This window comes from Neoarius graeffei, chromosome 4, assembly GCF_027579695.1.
Source record: "Neoarius graeffei isolate fNeoGra1 chromosome 4, fNeoGra1.pri, whole genome shotgun sequence".
NCBI lineage: Eukaryota > Metazoa > Chordata > Actinopteri > Siluriformes > Ariidae > Neoarius > Neoarius graeffei.
This window is the reverse complement of record NC_083572.1, coordinates 52479751-52504786: the sequence shown is the minus strand read 5'-3', so window position 1 is coordinate 52504786 and position 25036 is coordinate 52479751. Positions and strand designations below refer to the sequence as shown.

The 25036-nt window shown below is 40.6% G+C and overlaps 1 protein-coding gene across 2 annotated transcripts in view; it reads left to right on the top strand.

The window, feature by feature from the left end:
- Window positions 1-25036, top strand: part of slc12a5a (solute carrier family 12 member 5a) — a 443979-nt gene that overhangs the window by 185664 nt on the left and 233279 nt on the right. The gene's annotated exons all lie outside the window — the stretch shown is intronic.

Here is a 25036-nt window from a genome sequence, read left to right as displayed (position 1 = left end):
AAATACATTGTTTTCCTTTCTCCAAACATAACGCTTCTCATTTAAACCAAAAAGTTCTATTTTGGTCTCATCCATCCAAAATTTTTTTCCAATAGCCTTCTGGCTTGTCCACGTGATCTTTAGCAAACTGCAGATGAGCAGCAATGTTCTTTTTGGAGAGCAGTGGCTTTCTCCTTGCAACCCTGCCATGCACACCATTGTTGTTCAGTGTTCTTCTGATGGTGGACTCATGAACATTAACATTAGCCAATGTGAGAGAAGCCTTCAGTTGCTTAGAAGTTACCCTGGGGTCCTTGGGGACCTTGCCGACTATTACATGCCTTGCTGTTGGAGTGATCTTTGTTGGTCGACCACTCCTGGGGAGGGTAACAATGATCTTGAATTTCCTCCATTTGTACACAATCTGTCTGACTGTGGATTGGTGGAGTCCAAACTCTTTAGAGATGGTTTTGTAACCTTTTCCAGCCTGATGAGCATCAGCAACGCTTTTTCTGAGGTCCTCAGAAATCTCCATTGTTCGTGCCATGATACATTTCCACAAACATGTGTTGTGAAGATCAGACTTTGATAGATCCCTGTTCTTTAAATAAAACAGGGTGCCCACTCACACCTGATTGTCATCCCATTGACTGAAAACACCTGACTCTAATTTCACCTTCAAATTAACTGCTAATCCTTGAGGTTCACATACTTTTGCCACTCACAGATATGTAATATTGGATCATTTTCCTCAATAAATAAATGACCAAATGTTATATTTTTGTCTCAATTGTTTAACTGGGTTCTCTTTATCTACTTTTAGGACTTGTGTGAAAATCTGATGATGTTTTAGGTCATATTTATGCAGAAATATAGAAAATTCTAAAGGGTTCACAAACTTTCAAGCACCACTGTATGAGCTGATAGCCTAGTAGTAGAGTAGCCAATCAGAGTGCGCGATTGCTCATATCCAGTGAATGTGGATAGAATAATGTAAGTTATTCATTGTGGTCAGGATATTCAGACTATTTTGAGTGTATCAACTGACAGTAATGTGCTCTGACATGGGTTTGTATATCTGTCTGATCAGTGTGTGTGTGTGTGTGTGTGTGTGTTTGATGTACAGAGGAGAGGGGAAACTTGTTCAATAAGAGTATGAGTTGAATATTGATGCCTGATTGAGCTGTAGATGGTAGAATATGACTGAAACATGGAGGATATGGTGTCTGGTGGGAAGCTTTGGTCACAATACATACTGAGAGGGAGAGAGACTAGGAGTAGGAGATGGAGAATGAGAGAGAAGTAGAGAATGAAAGAGGACGAGAAGGAGTGAGCAAAAAAAGAAGGGCTGTGCTGCATGGGTGCCAGATCTCTGTAACGGAGTAAACGTCACCACTCTAAGTAGGTCAAGCAGTAGGCTTCGTGGTGAGGAACTGTGCTATGGGAAAAGATTATGTTGGTGTGTGTGTGTGTGTGTGTGTGTGTGGTCTTGCTATTGGATTGTTAGTATTAATGCTTTGCATTTATGTGGCTCAGTGTGAATGCAAATGGTGCTCATAAATGTGTAAGGAGATGTAATGTTAGTCATAAGGATGGACTAGTTATCACTGGAATATGGTAAAGGAGACAGATAGGTGATCGCCAGCAGTGAGTCAAGGAAGCTGGAGCAGGACATGGAGGACTGAGGATGACAAGAGTGGATCTCGACATGAAAAAGCTGATTTTGAATCATAGACGTAGTATCTGGATATAGGGGAGACTTAGGGGCTTTCGACTCCAAAGAATACAGCAATATGTTGATAGCAATAGGAGCTTGTAAACCGCAGAAAAGTTTAGCAAGGAATGGAGGATAAAGAAGAGAAAAACTGCTTTTTTTTTAGTAGCATGATATATGAATAACTTCTTTTATAGAGTTTAAAGGGGACATGCCGTACACTTTTCAATTATTTAGCAGTTATTCACCAAAGGTGAAGTGAATATCGGTGAATAATAACCGAGAGGAAGTCGAAGTTATTATTCACTACTTATTAATTGAGTGTGAGGTGTTTATCAGAAAATATCAGACCGAGGTCTTGACAATACGGTCCATCCAAAAAGACTGAGGTCTGATATTTTCCCAGAAAGACTGAGCAAACAAGGTTAATAAGGAGTTTATTATATGGCTTTTTTTATTTCTACGATTAAAATAGACGGTCATGATAATGAGGCGTGACGCTGCTTTCAGTCATGTCATATTTGTAACATAGTTGAGTCACGGATACAGAATAAACGGCTAGTACAGAATAAATGGTCACATTTCAATAGCTTAGCTATTTCAAGAGTGCTGTATCCCTCTGATAGGCATTTTACAATTTTTATCTTTTCAGTGTCTGTTGAATCTTTTTTTTTCCTGGCCCATTTTGCCCGAGATAAAGAAGCTGCCTGATAATTATGCACACCTTAACATAGGGTGTTAATGACTTTAGGCCACACCCTTCCTCATTACACAAATAAATACCATCTGAGAATGCTTAAATCCAATTAGCATTCAAGTGTATATAGCTTGGGGTTGGAAAATATGCATAGAAATAATGGTAGGGTCAGAGTACTCACTTGCCTAATAATTGTGCATAGAGTGTATGTATGTCAAACTCCATGTTTTATCTAAATTTAGTATCGTGGAAAGAATGTTAATGTTAGCTGAACAGCTAATGTTACCTGAGGGTTTGACTGATCAGGCAAGCAAACTGAGGTTCAGTCCAAAAGGAGAAATCTATTACAATGTCCAATAGTGTTTATCCATCCATTATCCGTAACCACTTATCCTGTGCAGGGTCGCAGGCAAGCTGGAGCCTATCCCAGCTGACTATGGGCGAGAGGCGGGGTACACCCTGGACAAGTCGCCAGGTCATTGCAGGGCAAACACATACACGGTAGACACAGACAACCATTCACACTCACGGTCAATTTAGAGCCACCAATTAGCCTAACCTGCATGCCTTTGGACTGTGGGGGAAACCGGAGCACCCGGAGGAAACCCACGCGGACACGGGGAGAACATGCAAACTCCACACAGAAAGGCCCTCACCAGCCCCGGGGCTCGAACCCAGGACCTTCTTGCTGTGAGGCAACAGCACTAACCACTACACCACCGAGCCGCCCCCAATAGCGTTTAGTGTTTGATTATTTGGACATTGTATATGTTTTACTTACGGTTTGTGGATTTGTGATGAACTCCAACTGTGTTGACATCACTCCATCTTCTTGATTCAGGTTGCTATGGGCGGTCATATGTTAATGGGGGGAGGTGCCATAAAAAATGAGAGGAAATCCGACATGAGAAGCATGCACTTTTTTTTAACTGGCCTGTTCTCTCCACCTATATTCTTTCTGTGACCATTACAGACTGGGAAGGTAAGCGTCCACTTTGAAATACCCAGTATGTTCCCAAGTCACACTGACATATGTATCTTACTTCAAAAACAACAACAACAACAAAACAATTTTCCCACAATAGGTCCCCTATTCTCTGGAATCACACTACTGTCTTTAGATTAATGACATTATTACTGTTACTTTGTAAAGTCTCCCTCCAGCATTGTTTCTGTGACTATTCCAAGGTTTCATCTGCCTCTCTTGATTCATGTTTTGACCCATAGCTTGCTTCCTATTCGCATCTTTATCATTGTCTAGTTTCTACCCAGCGGCACGGTGGTGTAGTGGTTAGCACTGTCACCTCACAGCAAGAAGGTCCTGGGTTTGAGCCCAGTGTGGAGTTTGCATGTTCTCCCTGTGTCTGCGTGGGTTTCCTCTGGGTGCTCCGGTTTCCCCCACAGTCCAAAGACATGCAGGTTAGGCTAATTGGTGGCTCTAAATTGACCGTAGGTGTGAATGTGAGAGTGAATGATTGCTTGTCTCTATTACCCTGTCCACACTAGGGATTTTGTACTGATACGAAACTACTTTCGTACCGCAACACCTGTCCACACTAGCAACTATACCGGTATTGTAGCGGTATAACTGTATCGGTACGAAACCCACAAATGTATGGGTTTTGTACCGGTACAGTATCGTTACTGTAGTGCTTCGCTGTAGTGTGGACAGATGAAGCGGCTCTGTATCGATACAAATATAATGCGCATGCGCAAAGTCACACACCTCAATCGTACAAATATAATGCGCATGCGCAAAGTCACACACCTCAATCGATGTCTTCGCTGAATAAAATAGTGAAGAACGGAGATTCGTTTGTTTCTTTCTCAACTGCCTCGCGTGTTTTATACGATTCGACTGAATAAATGACCACCAGAAATACAGATTGTACATTGACAACAAAAAGCACACACACGTTGTTTCATCCGCCATATTCTCGGAAGAAAGTTACTCGGTAACCACGGAAACATTTCACGCATGCGCATTTCAACTACCGTGAAAGAAAACCGCAAACATTTCTCGCTAGTGTGGACAGATGCACTAAACTGTAGAATAGAATGCCTTTATTGAGGTTTTTCACCCACGTGACCAAGTCATGTGATGCATCGTTAGGCTGCCATTTTGGACGTCACGGCTCGAATCAGTTTGAATGCGAGGAAGGCGACAAACGAAAAACATAAAAGAAAAAGGAGCGAGATGCAGAAAACACCTTCACTATCCAGCGACGTAGGGCATTTACAGGGCGAGCAGAGGGAGAGGTATTTGCAAAAATTGAGGTTAACAGGCTTAGAGAACGACGTTTACCTGCTTCCACCAGGATTGTTCACTGACGTACGGAAGTACACGAAGCCCTCGTCTTTACCTGACTTCAGCCCACATGATCTGTATACCTATGTCGTTAAAAACCCATCGCCATACACAGGTATTGATCTGAAAGCGTATAAGAGTTTGGATACCTACAAATATTTTGTGTCAGGCTGGGTAACATGCCTACATCAGTGGGTCGTCCCTGGAGCCGGTGGTCGCCATCTTATTACAGATAAGCTTTCGATTACGTTCATTATGTCTTATATTAAATATAGTTAGTTTTTGTTTTTTTCTTTTTTATCAGACATCTAATTTTTGGGTTTGTTTACCTGACATGTTTCGACGTACAACTTCCGTCTTCCTCAGAGTGTCACCGGATGTTATTGGTGACGCATCTTTTATCAGCTGCTGTTTCTGAAGGCGTGGCCTTCCTGTCTGGTTTGACAGGTCGGTCACGCCTTATACTGTCTGTTAGTCCCCTGCAAGATGTCACTCCAGGTATGGGAGAGCATGTATGCTCCCTCATCCCGGTTGATGGTCCTCGGTTTGTTCACATTTTCATTTACTTTCGGTCCTCAGGATAAACAAAATGTTATTAAATGTCATTGAAATAACTTCTTAGTCTGTTGAGACATGGCCCGTTATAAATTTGCTGTTACCAGGCAATGACCAAGAACTGTATTATTAGGGTCGGTGTCTGTGTTGTAGCAGTGTACTAGCAGCTAGCTGTTAGCACTAGCTAATGTCAACAACATAGTAGCTAGTATGTTACTGTAGCAATGTTTACGTTCAGTCATTTGGATGACTGTTAAAACCTTTCAGTCTCAAGTTTTTCCTTTACTGTATTTACTAGTTTACTGTAATTATGATCCGGCAGCTATTTACACCGGATCCAGTGTAAATAGCTGCCGGAGCGCGCTCCGGAACCTCAGCCGGAGTACTCTGGGAGCAAGCCGGAGCGCGCTGCTTAATTTGAGTGGGAGCAAGCCGGAGCGCGCTCCGGCAGCTATTTACAGTGGATCCGGTGTCTGTAACACGTTTTTTTTCAAGCTGGTTCTCCCTCTCTGTCTGCAGCGTTAGTATGTAGCTTGACCTTCAAAATGGCGGACACCGGGGCGTCACGTGACCCTGTGACGTCAGGTGAAAAACCTCAATAGTCACTATACACATGTACAATGAGATTAAAGCATCTCCAATAACAGTGCAAACAGTGTGTAGAGAGGGAGAGAGAGAGGAACGGGGGTAAGGGGAAGGAAAAAAAAAGGGGGGGGTGTAAGGTGCACAGTCTGAGGTGTATGTGTTGTGTTACACATTATGGAGTGAGGTATTGCACATATAAAGTATTGCACAGAGACAGTCACATTGTAAATTATTGCACGAGAGAATCACATTATAAGATAAAATATTACACATTTGAATTATTGCAAGGTAAGGTAAGGTGCACAGGTGTACCGGTATACTTTGTATCGATACAGTTATACCACTTTCGTACCGGTATAAGTGTGAACACAGCATATGTGTCAGCCCTGCAATGACCTGGTGACTTGTCCAGGGTGTACCACGCCTCTCACCCATAGTCAGCTGGGATAGGCTCCAGCTTGTCTGTGACCCTGCACAGGATAAGTGGTTACAGATAATGGATGGATAGTTTCTACCCATTTGCCAATCACCTGACCTTTAGCCTGATTCAAGATTCACAAGTATTGCCTAGCTCTTTTGTTTGCCCTGTTTGTCTGCCATGTTGGTTTTAATAAAACCAGAAACCCTGCACCTGTGTTCATTTGTCTACTTCAAGACAGCAATGTTATAATTAATACTCCATCTAGTGAGCAGTGGGACGGAGCAACAATATTCTACTGACAATCTCCAAAGATAAATTTGAACAGAGTGGAGATAGCTCTGTTTATGTCCCTCATCAAAAAATTTCCATGCAGGGATTGGCCAAGGATGGCTCACGTGGTGTAAAATAGTTCCACATTGATTAAGCAATGTATCTCATGACATCCAAAACGAAAAGAAAATGAATATGTGAGTCACAATATGCTGACGTCACAATTTCAAGCTATATGGCCGACTTGAGTCACAGCTGTGGCTCCGCGAGCATTTCTGTGTGTGTAGCTCTACATATCCTGATCATGCCTAGTGAGCCAGATGATAGCATGGTACATTGCACATGCACAGGTTGAAGGTCGCGCCGACGTAAACAACAAACATGACTGCCTCCAGTGAGTTTATGCCGAGATTCAATCTTAACACTTTTAATTTGGAATTTTTTGATGAGGGATATAAATCAAATATACCATGCACTGAGAGGCACTGGTAATTATGGATTCTCTTCAGTGACTGGCGTAGTACTATTTTCTTCAGGGCTGCGCTCATCAGTCACCTCAGAGAATCCATAATTTCAACTGGAGCCTTTCAGTGCATGGTATATTTGATTACTATTCACCAGTACTTTCCATTAGGGCTCTGAACCAGTTTGAGGAATTCAAACTAGAAGCTAGGAACAACACTATTACCAAAAACGTCATTATCCTTAACTGTTCCAGAACAGATGCATTATTTTGAGATCTGTGTTACCAGTTCATATTTTTCCCATGAGTGTAGTCCACTAGCTTATTATGTCCTGCCTCCTAACGCCTAACCAATGTTTTCAGATCATCTCATCTTGCATGATTTCACTCACTGCATCATATTGCACATGTTGTGCAGCACGAGCTATAATGTGACATGGCTTCAGTTCATAGAGGAAGAAACAAGACCAATTAAACTTAATGCTACAACACAAAACATCATTATGCATCAGAAAGGATGCAGAAAAAAAACTGTCCTGTTTGTGGTTGAGAATGAACCTGCTTGTGAGAATTAGGGGAAAACAGCTTAGATATAGACCGCTGAGTGAGACACACTTTGACGTCAGCTGTACCTCCTGGTTGCAGAAACATAGCGGGAGACTATAGAGATTTTCAGAGCAAGTCAGACTTTGTTTTCTAAAATGTCATGCTGTGTGGCTGGGTGTCAGAATTGGAAAAAAGTGTTTATAAACACATTCATTTTTACCGCATATTATCAAATCTCACACCTTAAGTTATGAGGACCTCCGTCTTCATGGTGCCCATTTCACTATAATATCAGTGAAGCTGGCATACTAGCTAAGAATTTAATAGGCTTAGCATGCTAGTTAGCTAACATGCCGAATTTAGTTGTGTATTGCTTTAGCAAAGTTAGGTAGCTCACTTGAAATCTACATCCGGAAACTAACTAGCTACTGTACTAAGTAAATGCTAACACTAGCTAACTTACCAAGGAGTTACCTGAAAACTCAGTTGTCACCACGTTTACTGCCACGACACGTCCTCAATGTTGTAATCATAAAAGCGGAAGTTTAGCCGAGTAGCACTCCTTGTCTTTTAGTGCTAATCTGTAATAATAAGGGGATTTATTTAGCTAATGGCACTCTGATTCCTAAATAAAATGCGTGATAGATTTTTCCCTCAGATTATAACCTAACCTAAGTAGTTTCAGGTTGCTAGGCTACTCAGGTTTTCTTGCATCTCTTTTGTTTACAAATGCCAAAGGGTTCTATTGATTAACTGATAGACTAGGGTGGAGATTTAGCCAGCTAGTGTGTCACATTTTTTTGAACAGCGAATTTTCTAACTCTCATGACACTGAGTAATGTTCTACTTGGGATTAACTGGAAAATACCAACTTTATGGGCTATTTCACAATTATATGTTGGAGCACAAAATATCAAATTCCATATCTGTGGATAGAAATATTGGTTCACTTCTGAGTGATTTCTGTTGCGTTTCTGAGCCCTTCGCAGGTTTAGGAATCAAACACAACAATTTTGTTATACTTGGTTTTGATAAGAGGTCGAGATTTTGGGGTCATAGATGGTGAACCAGATTATAAAAAAAAATACCATGAGATTACACACATATGACTAAGCTGTTTAGAAACAGTTTTGTTTAGAAATCATGTATGGTATTAAGACTAAGTTGTTGTTTTTTTGTTGTTGTTTTTTTAAGATCGAACAAGGAAATGAAATTTTACATTGTATAACAGGTAGGAGGTATGGACTACACACATTCTGGCAGTAATTTGGACCAGTAGCCCTTGTTGATGGATATGGCAGGGTATCCAGCCAGATGTGCACTAAAGTCATCTATTCTAGAAGTTATATATACATGAATGCATGTTTTCTGCGTTATGTATGCACTACTTGTTCTGTATCATGGCTGTATCCTGGAGATACAGGAAACAGCATTACGAAAATGGGTTTTAAATGTCTATCATGACACCAAGATCTTAAGCTGCAGCGCAAGATACAGTCCTGAATCCTTTAAGAACAAGTCTATGCTCAGGTAGTTTATCATTTTTGTTTGTTTGTTTGTTTGTTTGTTTTATTTTAATAGAGTAACAGAATGTTAGCAGCTGTACAGTAAAACAACATGCAAGCTAGGACTAAAACCTTACTCTGCTTCTGCTTCCATCTACATACAGTACAACCCAGCTGTGGATTTAGACTGAGAACACATGCTGTAAATAAAAAAAGGGTTGCCAGTAAAGTACTGTAAAATGTACCGTAAACAGCTGTAAATATAAATATTAAAGTACTCTAATATCATACATCTAAAATAACACATAGCCCAGTACATTTGCTCATTCAGGATACAACTGAGCTACAGGTTAAAGGTCTTACACAACCACAGCAGCTTGATGGTGCTGATATTTGAACACACAACCTTCTGATAGCTGACTCAAAGTCTTAACCTCTGAGCCACTACACCTCCACCACAACAAGCTTGCATTGATTCAACTACTTCTGCTACTACTACTCCAATAAAAGATTGGATTGAAAACATGGAAGATAGTATGCAAACTCTGGTGATTGAGGTTTCAAATTCAAATCCCAGCACCACCAAACCGCCTTGACTGGGTCCTTGAGCAAGACCCTTTCTGCATCAACCAAAAGAGCAAATGTACTGGGTTGTGTTATTTTAAGCTATGTATGATATTACAGTACTTTGCTTAAATATGTTTAATAGTTGTTTCCTGTAAATTTTACATCACTGTCATATTACTGTAAACTCTAATGTAAATCTACAGCATTTATTCTTTATTTTATTTTTTTTTTACGTTGAAGAGAAATATTGTAATTTAAAAGTTGTAATCTTTTGGTTGGTTGGTTGGTTGGTTGGTTGGTGTTTTTTTGTTTGTTTTTGTTTTTTTACTAAATAAGGAGTGGAAATTATGAACATAAGAAATTAATATTAGATTAGATTAGATTAGATTAGATTAGATTAGATTAGATTAGATTAGATTAGATTCACTTTTATTCATTCCACATCGGGGAAATTCGTGTGTTACAGTAGCAAGAAAATGTCAAACGCATAACAAATAAAACTGAAATAAAAATTAGACAAACGAAGGATTAAATACAGAGGGCTTTTTGCATTATCTACTGTGAAAAAGTATAGAAAAATTGCCTTATTGAGAGGCTCGGAAAAATTGTACATTACAGGTAGACTCTGTATACCGGTATATACCGTACACACACACATATATACATAAATTTTATATATATATATATATATATAAAGTATGCATAAAAATAGTTTAAGGCCTATATTATTGCACATAATAATTGCATCGATGAGAGATGGCAGAGGTAGTAGTGGTGAAGTAGTGCAAATATAATGACAAACAGGTTATTGGTGCTACATTACCAGTTGTGGGTGTTATACAGTCTGACAGCAGTAGGTATGAATGACCTGCGGTATCTCTCCTTCTTACACCGTGGGTGTAGCAGTCTACTACTAAAAGAGCTGCTTAAAGCCCCCACAGCCTCATGTACGGGGTGAGAGGGATTATCCATGATTGAGGTCAGTTTAGCTAACATCCTCCTTTCACCCACCACCTCAATGGAGTCCAGAGGACAGTCCAAGACTGAGCCAGCCCTTCTGACCAGTTTATTAAGTTTCTTCCTGTCCCTCTCTGAACTTCCACAGCCCTACCAGACCACAGCGTAGAAAATCGCTGATGCTACCACAGAGTCATAAAAAGTCCTAAGCAGTGTCCTGCACACACCAAAGACCTCAGTCTTCTCAAGAGGTGGAGACGACTTTGGCCCTTCTTGTACAGGGCATCTGTGTTGTTAGTCCAGTCCAGTTTGTTGTTGAGGTGAACACCCAGGTATTTGTAATCCTCCACGATCTCAATGTCCAAAAACTGGTGCAATTTGAGGAACCGTCCTTCTGAAATCGATCACCACCTCCTTTGTCTTGCTGGCGTTGATGCTCAGGTGGTTCAGTTTGCACCAGGCAATAAAGTTGGTGATGACCTCTCTGTACTCCAGATCGTCCCCCTCTGACACATGTCCAACGATGGCTGTATCATCTGAGAACTTCTGGAGGTGGCAGCTGTGCGTGTTGTAGCTGAAGTCAGATGTGTAAAGTGTAAAGAGGAAAGGAGAGAGCACTGTACCCTGTGGAGCCCCTGTGCTGCAGACTACCACATCAGACACACAGTCGCGGAGCCTCACATACTGCAGTCTGTTAATAAGGTAGTCGATGATCCATGCAGCCAGGTGGCAGTCGACACCAGCTCCCTCCAGCTTCCCCCTAAGCAGTGATGGCTGGATTGTGTTGAAAGCACTGGAGAAGTCAAAGAACATGATTCTCACAGTGCTCCCAGTGCCCTCCAGGTGCAAAAGTGACCGGTGTAAAAATACAAATACAACTGATAATATAAACACAAAGAATGTCCTAGTTGAGTCCCTAAACACTGATGTGCCAAGGTGTTCAGGCAAGTCAGAATCTTCCATATGAGAAAATTCCTTGTTTGCAACACTCTCAGAAAATAAAGCACATTATTGTAACTTTAGGGATACAACGGCTTGCCATTGGGGCAGTACCCTCTAAGGTACTTATCTGTATCATTTATATACTGCTTGGGAACATACAACTCTGGAAAAAATTAAGAGACCACTTCAATTTTTTCTTAAATCAGCATCTCTATGCCTGGCAGCCACTTCATTCCAGTGTCTGTGCTGGAATTCCAACACAAGTGCAGCTCATTTTACTTAATTAGGTACTGATTAAGTGATCGCCTGAACCAAACCTTATTTAATGAGGAAAAGTATAAAAAAAAAAAACACTAGGACCAGTTTGGATGGCAAAAACAGTGCTAGTAGTACCTTAAATTTAATTGGAATACAAAAATATCTATTCAACATGCCAAAAGAGTTACAAAGAAAAGTTTTGAGTGAGGAAAAAAAGGTTCAATTCTGGCTTTACTGGCAGAGGGATACAGTGAGTGTCAGATTGCTTACATCCTCAAAATTTCAAAGACAGCAGTTCATAAGAACACGGTCAAGCAGCAGACATTGGGGACAACAAAGTTAGAGACTGGCAAAGGGCAAAAACGACTCTCCACTGGCCCGGGATGATCATCAACTCCTTCGAATGTCACTCAACAACCACAGGAAGACATCAAGTGACCTACAAAAAGAATGGCAAATGACAGCTGGGGTTAAGTGCATAGCAAAGATGGTTCAAAACAGGCTCCTCCATGGGGGGTTGAAGTCATGCAAAGCTAGAAAAAAGCCCTTCATCAGTGAGAATCTATGAAGAGCCAGGCTGAGGTTTGGACCGTAGAGGACTGGAGTAAGGTCATCTTCTCTGAGGAGTCCAATTTTCAGGTTTTCCCATCACCTGGTCATTGAATGGTTAGATGGAGACCTGGAGAGGCCTACAAGCCACAGTGTCTCACACCCATTGTGAAATTTGGTGGAGGAATGGTGATCTGGGGGTGCTTCAGCAAGGCTGGAATGGGGCAGATTTTTGTTTGTGAAGGACACATGAATCAAGCTATGAAAAAGGTTATCCTAGAAGAAAACTTGCTTCCTTCTGCTCTGGCAATGTTCTCTAACTATGAGGATTGGGTTTTCCAGCAGGACAATGCTCCATGCCACACAGCCAGGTCAACCAAGGTGTGGATGGAGAACCACAAGATCAAGATGCTGTCATGGCCAGCCCAATCTCCAGACCTGAACCCAATTGAAAACCTCTGGAATGTGATCAAGAGGAAGATGGACGGTCACAAGCCATCAAACAAAGCTGAGCTGATTGAATTTTTGTGCCAGGAGTGGCATAAAGTCACCCAAGAGCAACTTGAAAGACTGGTGGAGAGCATGCCAAGACGTATGAAAGCTGTGATTAAATGTCAGGGTTATTCCATCAAATAATGATTTCTGAACTCATCCTAAGTTCAAACATTAGTATTGTGTTGTATAAAACTAAATATGATTTTGATTTCTATGCATTATTCAAGGTCTGAAAACACTTCATCTTTTTTTGTTATTTTGTCCAGTTGTCATTTTCTGCACTTAAATGCTCAAAGTGACAATATTTTTTTATGTGGAATTTGGGGGAAATGTTTTCAGTAGTTTATGGAATAAAAACAAAAATGTTCATGTTCCGCAAACACATACCTATAAATCATAAAACCAGAGAAACTGATAATTTTTCAGTGGTCTCTTCATTTTTTTCCAGAGCTGTATATGTACGGTACCTGTCCGGTCCTAAAAAGGTACACATAGTTACCTTGAGGTCCAATAATGAGCCCTAGGGGGTATGCTCATGTAGACTGTAGCTTTGAGGACAGAAATGGACTCCTCCTGTACCCCTATTTCTAACAGGTAAGATTGTGGAAATGGCAGCTGTTTTGTACAGGGAAGGTTTTCTTCCTCTCCATCCAACCAGAGCAGATTTCTTATTGGCGTGTTTATTGATGGATCGTGTGATAAGCATCCCATCATTGCCTTGCTTAAAAAGCAATTTTTCCTACAGTTGGCATGCCATTTATTACTCACAGCCTCAGCTAATATAATTTTCACACTCGCAGATGGGCCACTGTCATCTGCCCCTGTGTTGCCAGAATGAAAAGTAGGATGATCAGGAGTTGGAGGAGGAGGAAGAGGAAGGAGGTCTAGACTATCATTGGAATTCCTCCTCACTTCACAATACCCTCCAGTTAAAGAGAAAGGATGAGAGAATGAGACTGAATTTTAAACAGTGCTTTCTGCATTATTTAACATCACTGGTTCAGCTATGAGAACATAGGCCTTAAAAATATCTGGCTATGGAATGGAGTTACATAATCAGATGGATTTCAGATGATAAAGCCTTGCTTGTAGTTACAGTTGCAGTCAGATGTTTACATACACAGACATGAATGTTATCATGGACATGAATGTCGTGGCAATATTGGACTTTGAATAATTTCTTTCCTGTGACAGAATGATTGTACAATCAAAGTTTGGACACACCATATAATTCAGTGTTTTTTCTTTATTTTTATTAATTAAAACTCACTTCATGTCTTAAAGTAATGATGGATGTCATTTCTCTTTACTTAGTTGAGCGCTTCTTGACATAATATGAATTACTACAGTTGTGGAATAGGGCTATTTATGGTATGTTTAGTATTTACTATTTACTGTTTGGCCTCAAACACATTAAGAAGGCAAGAAATTGCACTAATTAACTTTTGATGAGGCACCTGTTAACTGAAAAGCATTCCAGGTGACTACCTCATGAAGCTGGTTAAGAGAATGCCAATAGTGTACAAAGAGTCATGAAGGTAAATGGGAAGAATCTAAAATACAAAACATATTTTGTTTTTTTAACATTTGTTTGTTTAGCAAATGATTCCATATATGTTCCATATGTTATTTGGCAGCACAGTGGTGTAGAAAGGCCACCGTATCATCTCACAGCAAGAAGGTTCCGGGTTTGAACCTCACAGCCAACAGGGGCCTTTCTGTGTGGAGTTTGCATGTTCTCCCTGTGTATGTGTGGGTTTCCTCTGGGTGCTCCGGTTTCCCCCCACAGTCCAAAGACATGCAAGTTAGGTAAAATACCCAGCCACTGGGATTGTACAAGACAGTGCATACTTAGTGCTGGTTCCAAGCCCAGATAGTTTGGGGAGGGTTGTGTCAGGAAGGCCCAATGCAAGATTAGTATGAGCTAAATTGGTTATTAACCTTCTGAAAATAAAGTCTGATTATTCATAGTTTTGATGTCTTCAGTATTGTTCTACAATATAGAAAATAGTCAAAATACAGAAAAAAACTATGAATGACTAGGGGCGTCCAAACTTTTGACTGGTACTATACAGTATGTCTTCAATAGGGGAAAAAAATTGGTGCATAATTTTTTTTTATCCATTTTGGATTTTCTGAAATCGACACAGACCATGGTATAAATAAAAGTATACATACATTGTCAAAAATGTACATACACCAACTTTCAGTGGAGCCCGACGATAGATTGGCGACTTGTCCAGGGTGTACCCTGCCTCTCACTCAACATCAGCTGAGATTGGCTCCAGCTTCCCCCATGACCAGCAATAGATACGTGGTATAGAAAGTGAATGAATGTTCTTGATGTGTCATTAATGTTTAATTAAGCTGTCAGTAGTGATTTCTGAAGCTATACGTAGTACTTTGTTCATCTGAGACTGTCCAAATCACTGTTTCTCAAAGTGTGGTCCGTGAGTTGATGTTGTAAAATATCACGTTTTATCAGTGTTTCTCAAATCACCTACGTGACTCCAAAAGCAAAGTTATGAGTAGCACAGATGAGTTGTTTTCTATATTGAATAAAGTCCTGTGTAAATTCAAATAATAATAGCCTATTATTTGAATTTGTCTGACATGAAGCAAGCTAACAGTTTTGTGACACTGCCTATAGCTACGTCAGTTTAGGTTACACTTTCATATCAACGTCACCTCTGAATGTGGAGGGAATGTGGAGAAATTACGAGTGACCAAATTAGACTTAGCATCAAACTGTCAAAAAGATTGGTTGATGGCTGACGACTGGGTCAGTCAAAAGAAAAACACAAGAAACATTCGACAAGTACAAAGACATGATGATTCTTTGTTTGAGAAAACAAAGCAGCGCAACTGGATCGATGTGACCCCCAATATGAGATTAAAACTCTCCAGTTTGGAGCCAAACATTGCTTCACTGATGTATCAGAATAAGCAGCACCATTCTTCCCATTAAGATAGGGACAACAATGAGTGAATAGGTGATACTATTTGTAAAACTGTCATTTCATTAGTGTGTAATTTGTAATATGCTGTTGAAGTAGGATCATTGTTTTTTGTTCAGGATATTTGGGGGGCAGCACGGTGGTGTAGTGGTTAGCACTGTCGCCTCACAGCAAGAAGGTTCTGGGTTCGAGCCCAGTGGCTGATGGGGGCCTTTTTTGTGTGGAGTTTGCATGTTCTCCCTGTGTCTGTGTGGGTTTCCTCCGGGTGTTCCGGTTTCCCCCACAGTCCAAGGATATGCAGGTTAAGCTAATTGGTGGCTCTAAATTGAGCGTAGGTGTGAATGTGAGTGTGAATGGTTGTTTGTCTCTATGTGTCAGCCCTGCGATGACCTGGTGACTTGTCCAGGGTGTACCCAGCTTCTCACCCATAGTCAACTGGGATAGGCTCCAGCTTGCCCGCGACCCTGCACAGGATAAGCGGTGATGAATAGATGGATGGTATTTAGGGGGTTAGGTGGTCCACAATGTTTTATTTATTCATTTTATTTTTTTATGGATAAAGTAGTCCTTGGTCTGAAAAAGTTAGAGAAACACTGGTCTAGATAAGGCATACTCTCCTCAGTCGTCATCTATAGACTCTCAGTGGAAAAGGAAATTGTTATTAGGCTGAATAATGCCCTTTATTCCTACATTAGTTTTCTGTGTTTGTAGGAACAGCATTAAAACGACAGATTTTTGTTCTCTTTGATAGTATAATGGTGGTCAGTATCACTGTAATGAAACCCTAAACTAAATTCTGAAACACTCAGAAGATGCAATACACAGAAATCTGTTGCTTGAGACTCCCTCTGAGGTGCTTACATTATCCCTGTGGAATTTCTTAGCCTGAGTGTCATCCTGTTACATCATATTTCAGTAATAAGCCAAATCTGTCGACTGATAATGCACACATTAGGCATATTTCCTCTTTTGGAATTCAAAGCCAATCAACTAGGGTGCAACATCAAATGAAAAGAAGCCTTCCTGGATTTGCTTTGCCAGAAATAAAATGTCATAGTCATTGTTTAGACTGTGAACTATAGCCTAAAATGTAATTACACACAGTGGAATAGTGTATCTGTTGCCCTGCTTATTCTCTCCCTGATAAACTATCCTGGTAGTCGTAGTGCTAAATGAAATATGATGTATGAAGAAAATAGTTGACAGGCAATGAGCAGTCAGGCCAAGGTCTCTGCAGTGTACAGCGAAGTACACGCACAAAACCGAGCCTGTCTTCGCTTCTGGAGTGTTCTGTGGAAGAGACCATGCAGTGTGGGGAAAATAAACTGCAAATATCAAATGCCTGTCTTTTTAATTTGAAATTACTTTCCACCTTGGTCTTGACCTTTTGCACCCAATTTCAGATGAATTTAATGAGAAACACTCCTTTCTCATTACCAAGGGCTTTTGAAGCAAGACACATTGGTTATATCATCACCTTAACTCATTTAGACAGAAAGAATAGACAGACCTACATAAAACATTATCCACAGAATGTCTCATTGGGGATGATGCTGATGCAAAGGAACGCCTTGAGATTTGACCAGACTGACGGTGATTACTGCTGTGTTGCTTGTTATTAGCATCTCATTCTCACCTATTTGGCATTTCTCTGATCCTCAGTGTAATATTGAATATTATTATATGTACAGGACACTTTTTCAATGGAATAAAAACATGTATTCTATTCCCTTCTAGCGGGTTTCATTCATTTGGTTTGATAGCATGCAATATTGTTAGCATATCGCTTATCCTACATGTATTACGTCACTCTACCCAATGGAGAATGAGCGTTGAATATGGTTTACGATATTACTTGGTTGTCAAGACAACATGATGTCACATGTTGGAGACGTCAAACTTCCACGTTAGCGAGCGACTGTGACGATTTATAAACAAACATGGCCGCGAAGTTTGCTTCATTAAATACTGAAGATTTTGAGAGAATTTTGAAAGAGAAAGATGCATTGAACACCCGAAAGGAATGTATAATAATAATAATAATAATAATAATAATAATAATTGCTGCCTTTTTTGTGTGTTATATCAGACATATTCCATTCAGCTAGCATGATACTGAATTCTTCTTCAACTCGCTCTGTATCATGCTCGCTGAATGGAATGTATCTGATATTCCACTCAGTGCCAACCAATATAATTTAAATCCACTACTGATGTTGCACTAAACCAGATTTTATGCATTTCTGTGGTTGATCTGGTTCTTGCTTATTGATTTGTGTTTCCTACCCTGCCTTAAACACAAGCCTTAGCCAAAATAGAAAGGCACAGCAATTGCATATTTTTCTGCAGGCCTACTATGCTGTGTGTAATGCCACAGATACAGTGGTGCTTGAAAGTTTGTGAAGCCTTTAGAATTTTCTATATTTCTGCATAAATATGACCTAAAACATCAGATTTTCACACAAGTCCTAAAAGTAGATAAAGAGAACCCAGTTAAACAAATGAGACAAAAATATTATACTTGGTCATTTATTTATTGAGGAAAATGATCCAATATTACATATCTGTGAGTGGCAAAAGTATGTGAACCTTTGCTTTCAGTATCTGGTGTGACCCCCTTGTGCAGCAATAACTGCAACTAAACGTTTCTGGTAACTGTTGATCAGTCCTGCACACCGGCTTGGAGGAATTTTATCCCATTCCTCCGTACAGAGCAGCTTCAACTCTGGGATGTTGGTGGGTTTCCTCACATGAACTGCTCGCTTCAGGTCCTTCCACAACATTTTGATTGGACTAAGGTCAGGACTTTGACTTGGCCATTCCAAAACATTAACTTTATTCTTCTTTAAACATCCTTTGGTAGAACGACTTGTGTGCTTAGGGTCGTTGTCTTGCTGCATGACCCACCTTCTCTTGAGATTCCGTTCATGGACAGATGTCCTGACATTTTCCTTTAGAATTCGCTGGTATAATTCAGAATTCATTGTTCCATCAATGATGACAAGCCGTCCTGGCCCAGATGCAGCAAAACAGGCCCAAACCATGATACTACCACCACCATGTTTCACAGATGGGATAAGGTTCTTATGCTGGAATGCAGTGTTTTCCTTTCTCCAAACATAACACTTCTCATTTAAACCAAAAAGTTCTATTTTGATCTAATTCGTCCACAAAACATTTTTCCAATAGCCTTCAGGCTTGTCCACATGATCTTTAGCAAACTGCAGACGAGCAGCAATGTTCTTTTTGGAGAGCAGTGGCTTTCTCCTTGCAACCCTGCTATGCACACTGTTGTTGCTCAGTGTTCTCCTGATGGTGGACTCATGAATCAACTTCCCCAGTGGTTTCACACCAGTTCACACCTCCATACGTCAATATAATGTGAACTTGACAAGTCTAATGATGTCACAGCTTTCACACATGGTGTTTAAATGCCAGCTTTTTCTATTGGATGAATTAAAAAAAGATAACGTCTTCATGATTAAAGCAAGTCTAGTTGTCTTTCCACTTTGCAGCATTTCTATTAGAAGATATAAGTATACAGTTGTGGTCAGAAGTTTACATACAGTGACATGAATGCCATCTTGGATATAAGTGTCATGGCAATATTTGGGCTTTCAGTAATTTCTCTGAACTGTTCTTTTTCTGTGGCAGAATGACTGTACAGCATACATCTTTAACTTAAAAAAAACACTAGAATTTGGTGCACAAGTTTTAATTTTCTTTGGGTTTTCTGAAATCAACACAGGGTCAAAATTATACATACAGGGTCAAAAATTTACATACGCTCACTTAGATTATTAATTCAGAGGTTCTGAAACTTCCAAAATGTCTCTTATCTTGCCAAGGCCAAGGTCTCTTAACTTCCTGTTAGTGATCATGATTGACTACAGCTGGTAGCTTCTCTGTGCCTTCATAAAAAGGGTTGGTTTACAGCACTCATTGGATTGACCAACACACAGTAAAATGGGAAAGTCCAAGGAGCTCAGTGCAGATTTGAGAAAGAGGATCGCAGATATACACAACTCTGGAATGTTTCTTGGAGCCATTTCTAAACAACTGCAAGTTCCAAGATCAGTTCAAACAATTGTATCCAAGTTATTGTGAGGTGTAGTCACTTTGCCAAGCCACTTTGCTTCAAGAAAACCCAAACTGTCACCCTCAGCTGAAAGGAAATTGGTTTGGATGGTCAGGAACAACCTAGGAACCACCATGGCACAGCTCTGCCATGAACTGGAAGCTGATGGATCACTGTCTACAGTTCAGATCACCATGGACGAAGAGGCTGCTAACCAATAAATAACACCCTGTTCTGCCCTGCTTGGGCGGCATGGTGGTGTAGTGATTAGCACGGTTGCCTCACAGCAAGAAGGTTCTGGGTTCGAACCCAGTGGCTGGTGAGGGCCTTTCTGTGTGGAGTTTGCATGTTCTCCCTGTGTCTGCGTGGGTTTCCTCTGGGTGCTCCGTTTTCCCCCACAATCCAAAGACATGCAGTTAGGTTGACGTGGGGTGGCCTTGGGCTGAGGTGCCCTTGAGCAAGGTACTGAACTCCTGACTGCTCCCCGGGCTCTGTAGTGTGGCTGCCCACTGCTCTGCATGTGTGTATGTTCACTACTTCAGATGGGCTAAATGCAGAGGATGAATTTCACTGTGCTTGAAGTGTGCATGTGACGAATAAAGGTTTCTTCTTCTTAAAAAAATTGACACCTTCAAGCTTAACTAAAGTTTGAAGCTGACTTCAACCCGATTGAAAATATATGGATTGTGCTTATAAGTCGAGTCCATGCCAAGAAAAAAAAAATTGAACTCTACCAATTCTACCATGAAGAGTCGTGAAATATCCAACCAGAATTCTGCCAGAAACTTGTTCATGGTAAACAAAAATGTTTGGTCAAGGTGAGTCTTGCAAAGAGATATTTTACCCTGTGTGCTGTATGTATATTTTTGACCCTGTATGTATAATTTTGACCCTGTGTTGGTTTCAGAAAACCCAAAGAAAATTGACACTTGTGCACCAAATTCTAGTGTTTTTATTTTTTTAAAGATGTATGCTGTACATTCTGCCACAGAAAAAGAACAGTTCAAAGAAATTACTGAAAGCCCAAATATTGCCATGACATTCATATCCAAGATGACATTCATGTCACTGTATGTAAACTTCTGACCACAACTGTATGATATATCTCCCTGGACAAGCCAGTTCTCTGCAGCTCTGCAAAAGGAGTCCATAGTTTCCTCAGTCAGGACCCTCTGATCCCTGAGCTGTATTGCACTTGTGCATTCAGCATCCCCCAATGTCAAGCCTTTGAACCACCACCTTTTATTTATTTATTAAGTTCATTAAATTTGCACTGTTTAATTAGGGTTTGACTGGAGCGCATGATGTTTAAAGTGTTAGCTAAGCTTTGAAGACATCAAAAAGAAACGGCTGGCAACGGATGCCACATCAGGCAATGTTCTTTTTAATAAACATGCCTTCAACTTTCTCCAGCTAATCATTTGTTAACATTATTAATACTGCTCTTTTTTGTCATTGATTGTCATGAAGATGAAAGCATCGCAGTCTGCTTTAAAAGGACTGATGCATGTTCTTACAGTAGAGCAGCAAAATGAATGGCTTGTCATCATGTAAGTGTCTTTGGATAGGAGCGTTGGGTGTTCAGTATATTTGGACGTTTTGATCGTATTTTGGTCACATCTTTGACTTAATAAATTGTCTAAAGGATAGAACATCTCATCTCATTATCTCTAGCCACTTTGTCCTGTTCTACAGGGTCGCAAGCAAGCTGGAGCCTATCCCAGCTGACTACGGGCGAAAGGCGGGGTACACCCTGGACAAGTCACCAGGTCATCACAGGGCTGACACATAGACACAGACAACCATTCACACTCACATTCACACCTACGGTCAATTTAGAGTCACCAGTTAACCTAACCTGCATGTCTTTGGACTGTGGGGGAAACCGGAGCACCCGGAGGAAACCCACACGGAGAACATGCAAACTCCACACAGAAAGGCCCTCGCCGGCCGCGGGGTTCGAACCCGGACCTTCTTGCTGTGAGGCGACAGTGCTAACCACTACACCACCGTGACGCCCCAGGATAGAACATAAAAGCTTAAATTACTTTTCTTCCATCAGCCACATGGTATTTTCATTAGCATGTTATTTATAGAGTGAAGGACCACACTACACTGCAAAAAAAGATATATAAGTGAAAATATCTTTCCTTTAATAAGATCACTCGAAATATTTCTTATGTCAGTATCATCCTTTAGTAAGTTAATTTAAACAGCCACTACTGTATATATAGTGCACAACATATGATGTACAGTGCAATTATGTTATAGTGGAGCTCCCTGTGTGCAAAGCATGTGGAGTGGAGCCCCACACTTACAGTGGTGCTTGAAAGTTTGTGAACCCTTTAGAATTTTCTATATTTCTGCATAAATATGACCTAAAACATCATCAGATTTTCACACAAGTCCTAAAAGTAGATAAAGAGAACCCAGTTAAACAAATGAGACAAAAATATTATACTTGGTCATTTATTTATTGAGGAAAATGATCCAATATTACATATCTGTGAATGGCAAAAGTGTGTGAACCTCTAGGATTAGCAGTTAATTTGAAGGTGAAATTAGAGTCAGGTGTTTTCAATCAATGGGATGACAATCAGGTGAGTGGCAAAAGTATTTGAACCTTTGCTTTCAGTATCTGGTGTGACCCCCTTGTGCAGCAATAATTGCAACTAAATGTTTCCGGTAACTGTTGATCAGTCCTGCACACCGGTTTGGAGGAATTTTAGCCCATTCCTCCGTACAGAACAGCTTCAACTCTGGGATGTTGGTGGGTTTCCTCACATGAACTGCTCGCTTCAGGTCCTTCCACAACATTTCGATTGGATTAAGGTCAGGAGTTTGACTTGGCCATTCCAAAATGTTAACTTTATTCTTCTTTAACCATTCTTTGATAGAATGACTTGTGTGCTTAGGGTCGTTGTCTTGCTGCAAGACCCGCCTTCTCTTGAGATTCAGTTCATAGACAGATGTCCTGACATTCTCCTTTAGAATTCACTGGTATAATTCAGAATTCATTGTTCCATCAATGATGGCAAGCCATCCTGGCCCAGATGCAGCAAAACAGGCCCAAACCATGAAACTACCACCAACCTGTTTCACAGATGGGATAAGGTTCTTATGCTGGAATGCAGTGTTTTCCTTTCTCCAAACATAACGCTTCTCATTTAAACCAAAAAGTTCTATTTTGGTCTCATCCATCCACAAAACATTTTCCCAATAGGCTTCTGGCTTGTCCCTCTGATCTTTAGCAAACTGCAGATGTGCAGCAATGTTCTTTTTGGAGAGCAGTGGCTTTCTCCTTGCAACCCTGCCATGCACACCATTGTTGTTCAGTGTTCTCCTGATGGTGGACTCATGAACATTAACATTAGCCAATGTGAGAAAGGCCTTCAGCTGCTTAGAAGTTACCCTGGGGTCCTTTGTGACCTCGCCGACTATTACACACCTTGCTCTTGGAGTGATCTTTGTTGGTCGACCACTCCTGGGGAGGGTAACAATGGTCTTGAATTTCCTCCATTTGTACACAATCTGTCTGACTGTGGATTGATGGTGTCCAAACTCTTTAGAGATGGTTTTGTAACCTTTTCCAGCCTGATGAGAATCAACAATGCTTTTTCTGAGGTCCTCAGAAATCTCCCTTGTTTGTGCCATGATACACTTCCACAAACATGTGTTGTGAAGATCAGACTTTGATAGATCCCTGTTCTTTAAATAAAACAGGGTGCCCACTCACACCTGATTGTCATCCCATTGACTGAAAACACCTGTCTCTAATTTCACCTTCAAATTAACTGCTAATCCTAGAGGTTCACATACTTTTGCCATTCACAGATATGTAATATTGGATCATTTTCCTTAATAAATAAATGACCAAGTATAATATTTTTGTCTCATTTGTTTAACTGGGTTCTCTTGATCTACTTTTAGGACTTGTGTGAAAATCTGATGATGTTTTAGGCCATATTTATGCAGAAATATAGAAAATTCTAAAGGGTTCACAAACTTTCAAGCACCACTGTAAGAGAATATAGAAATGCATCAACCTGATTTTTGATGGCTTGAGCGTACGATTTCTGTACAAATGATGAACATGTACTACCACAGGGAACCCGATCTTAAGTGCAAACCAATGTATATCATAAACACTTGATCACTGGACAACAAAATCTGTATCTTTATTGACATAAGATAGATGGGGTTTTATCCAGCACTTATTATTTTATCCAAACTTTCACTGTTACCAGAGGACTGGCCCCCCATTGTCACCCTAGCTATGTACTAGGCAAGAGGCCGAGGCTTATACTGTAGAATCGGAGATTGGCGCCACCTGATGTGCCTTAAGGGCCTGGGTAGTTTTAAAAAATGACTTGGGATTATTTACGAACACATTTTATGGAAAATATTTACGACAGTTTCACATAAAAGGAGTTAACAGTTTTATTAGTCCACTAGCTTGTTGAACAGTCGACGGTTCCAAAACGCAAAGGTAGAGTCAAAAAACAGGCAGTGGTTGAGCAAGACACAGACAAGATATCAGAGGTAATACAATACTCAGAGTTCAAAAACACAAACAGAAAAGCGATAGAGCATACAAGGCTTGGTAATGTCAGACGCAGGGTACAGAGTGTATACTTCACAAACTCTGTGTGTTACTGAGAGTCCTTATATGTATTCACTGTGACTGCGCTCTAATCAGGAACAGATGCATGGTAATTAAGTCTAATGGCGTTGTGTGTGCACAAACGCATGTGAACGTGGCAGATGTAACCAGACAACTGTTTGACGTATCAAGTTTGATATTCGATCATAACTATATAGTAATTATGTAAAGTGAAAGTGCTGGTTCACTGCAGTCCACCAGGCACCCAGCAGAGTCACACCATCATAAATGCTGTGGTGTTGTTTCTGGCGCATGGCATGCGGTGTCAAAGAAAGTAATAAATATGTATTCGTAACTGTGATGTGTATCTCATTATTGGTATCACTGTCACAAGACAGTGCAACAATTTATTATCATGAAATATACGACACTATGGCGGCACGGTGGTGTAGTGGTTAGCGCTGTTGCCTCACAGCAAGAAGGTACGGGTTCGAGCCCCGTGGCCGGCGAGGGCCTTTCTGTGCGGAGTTTGCATGTTCTCCCCGTGTCCGCGTGGGTTTCCTCCGGGTGCTCCGGTTTCCCCCACA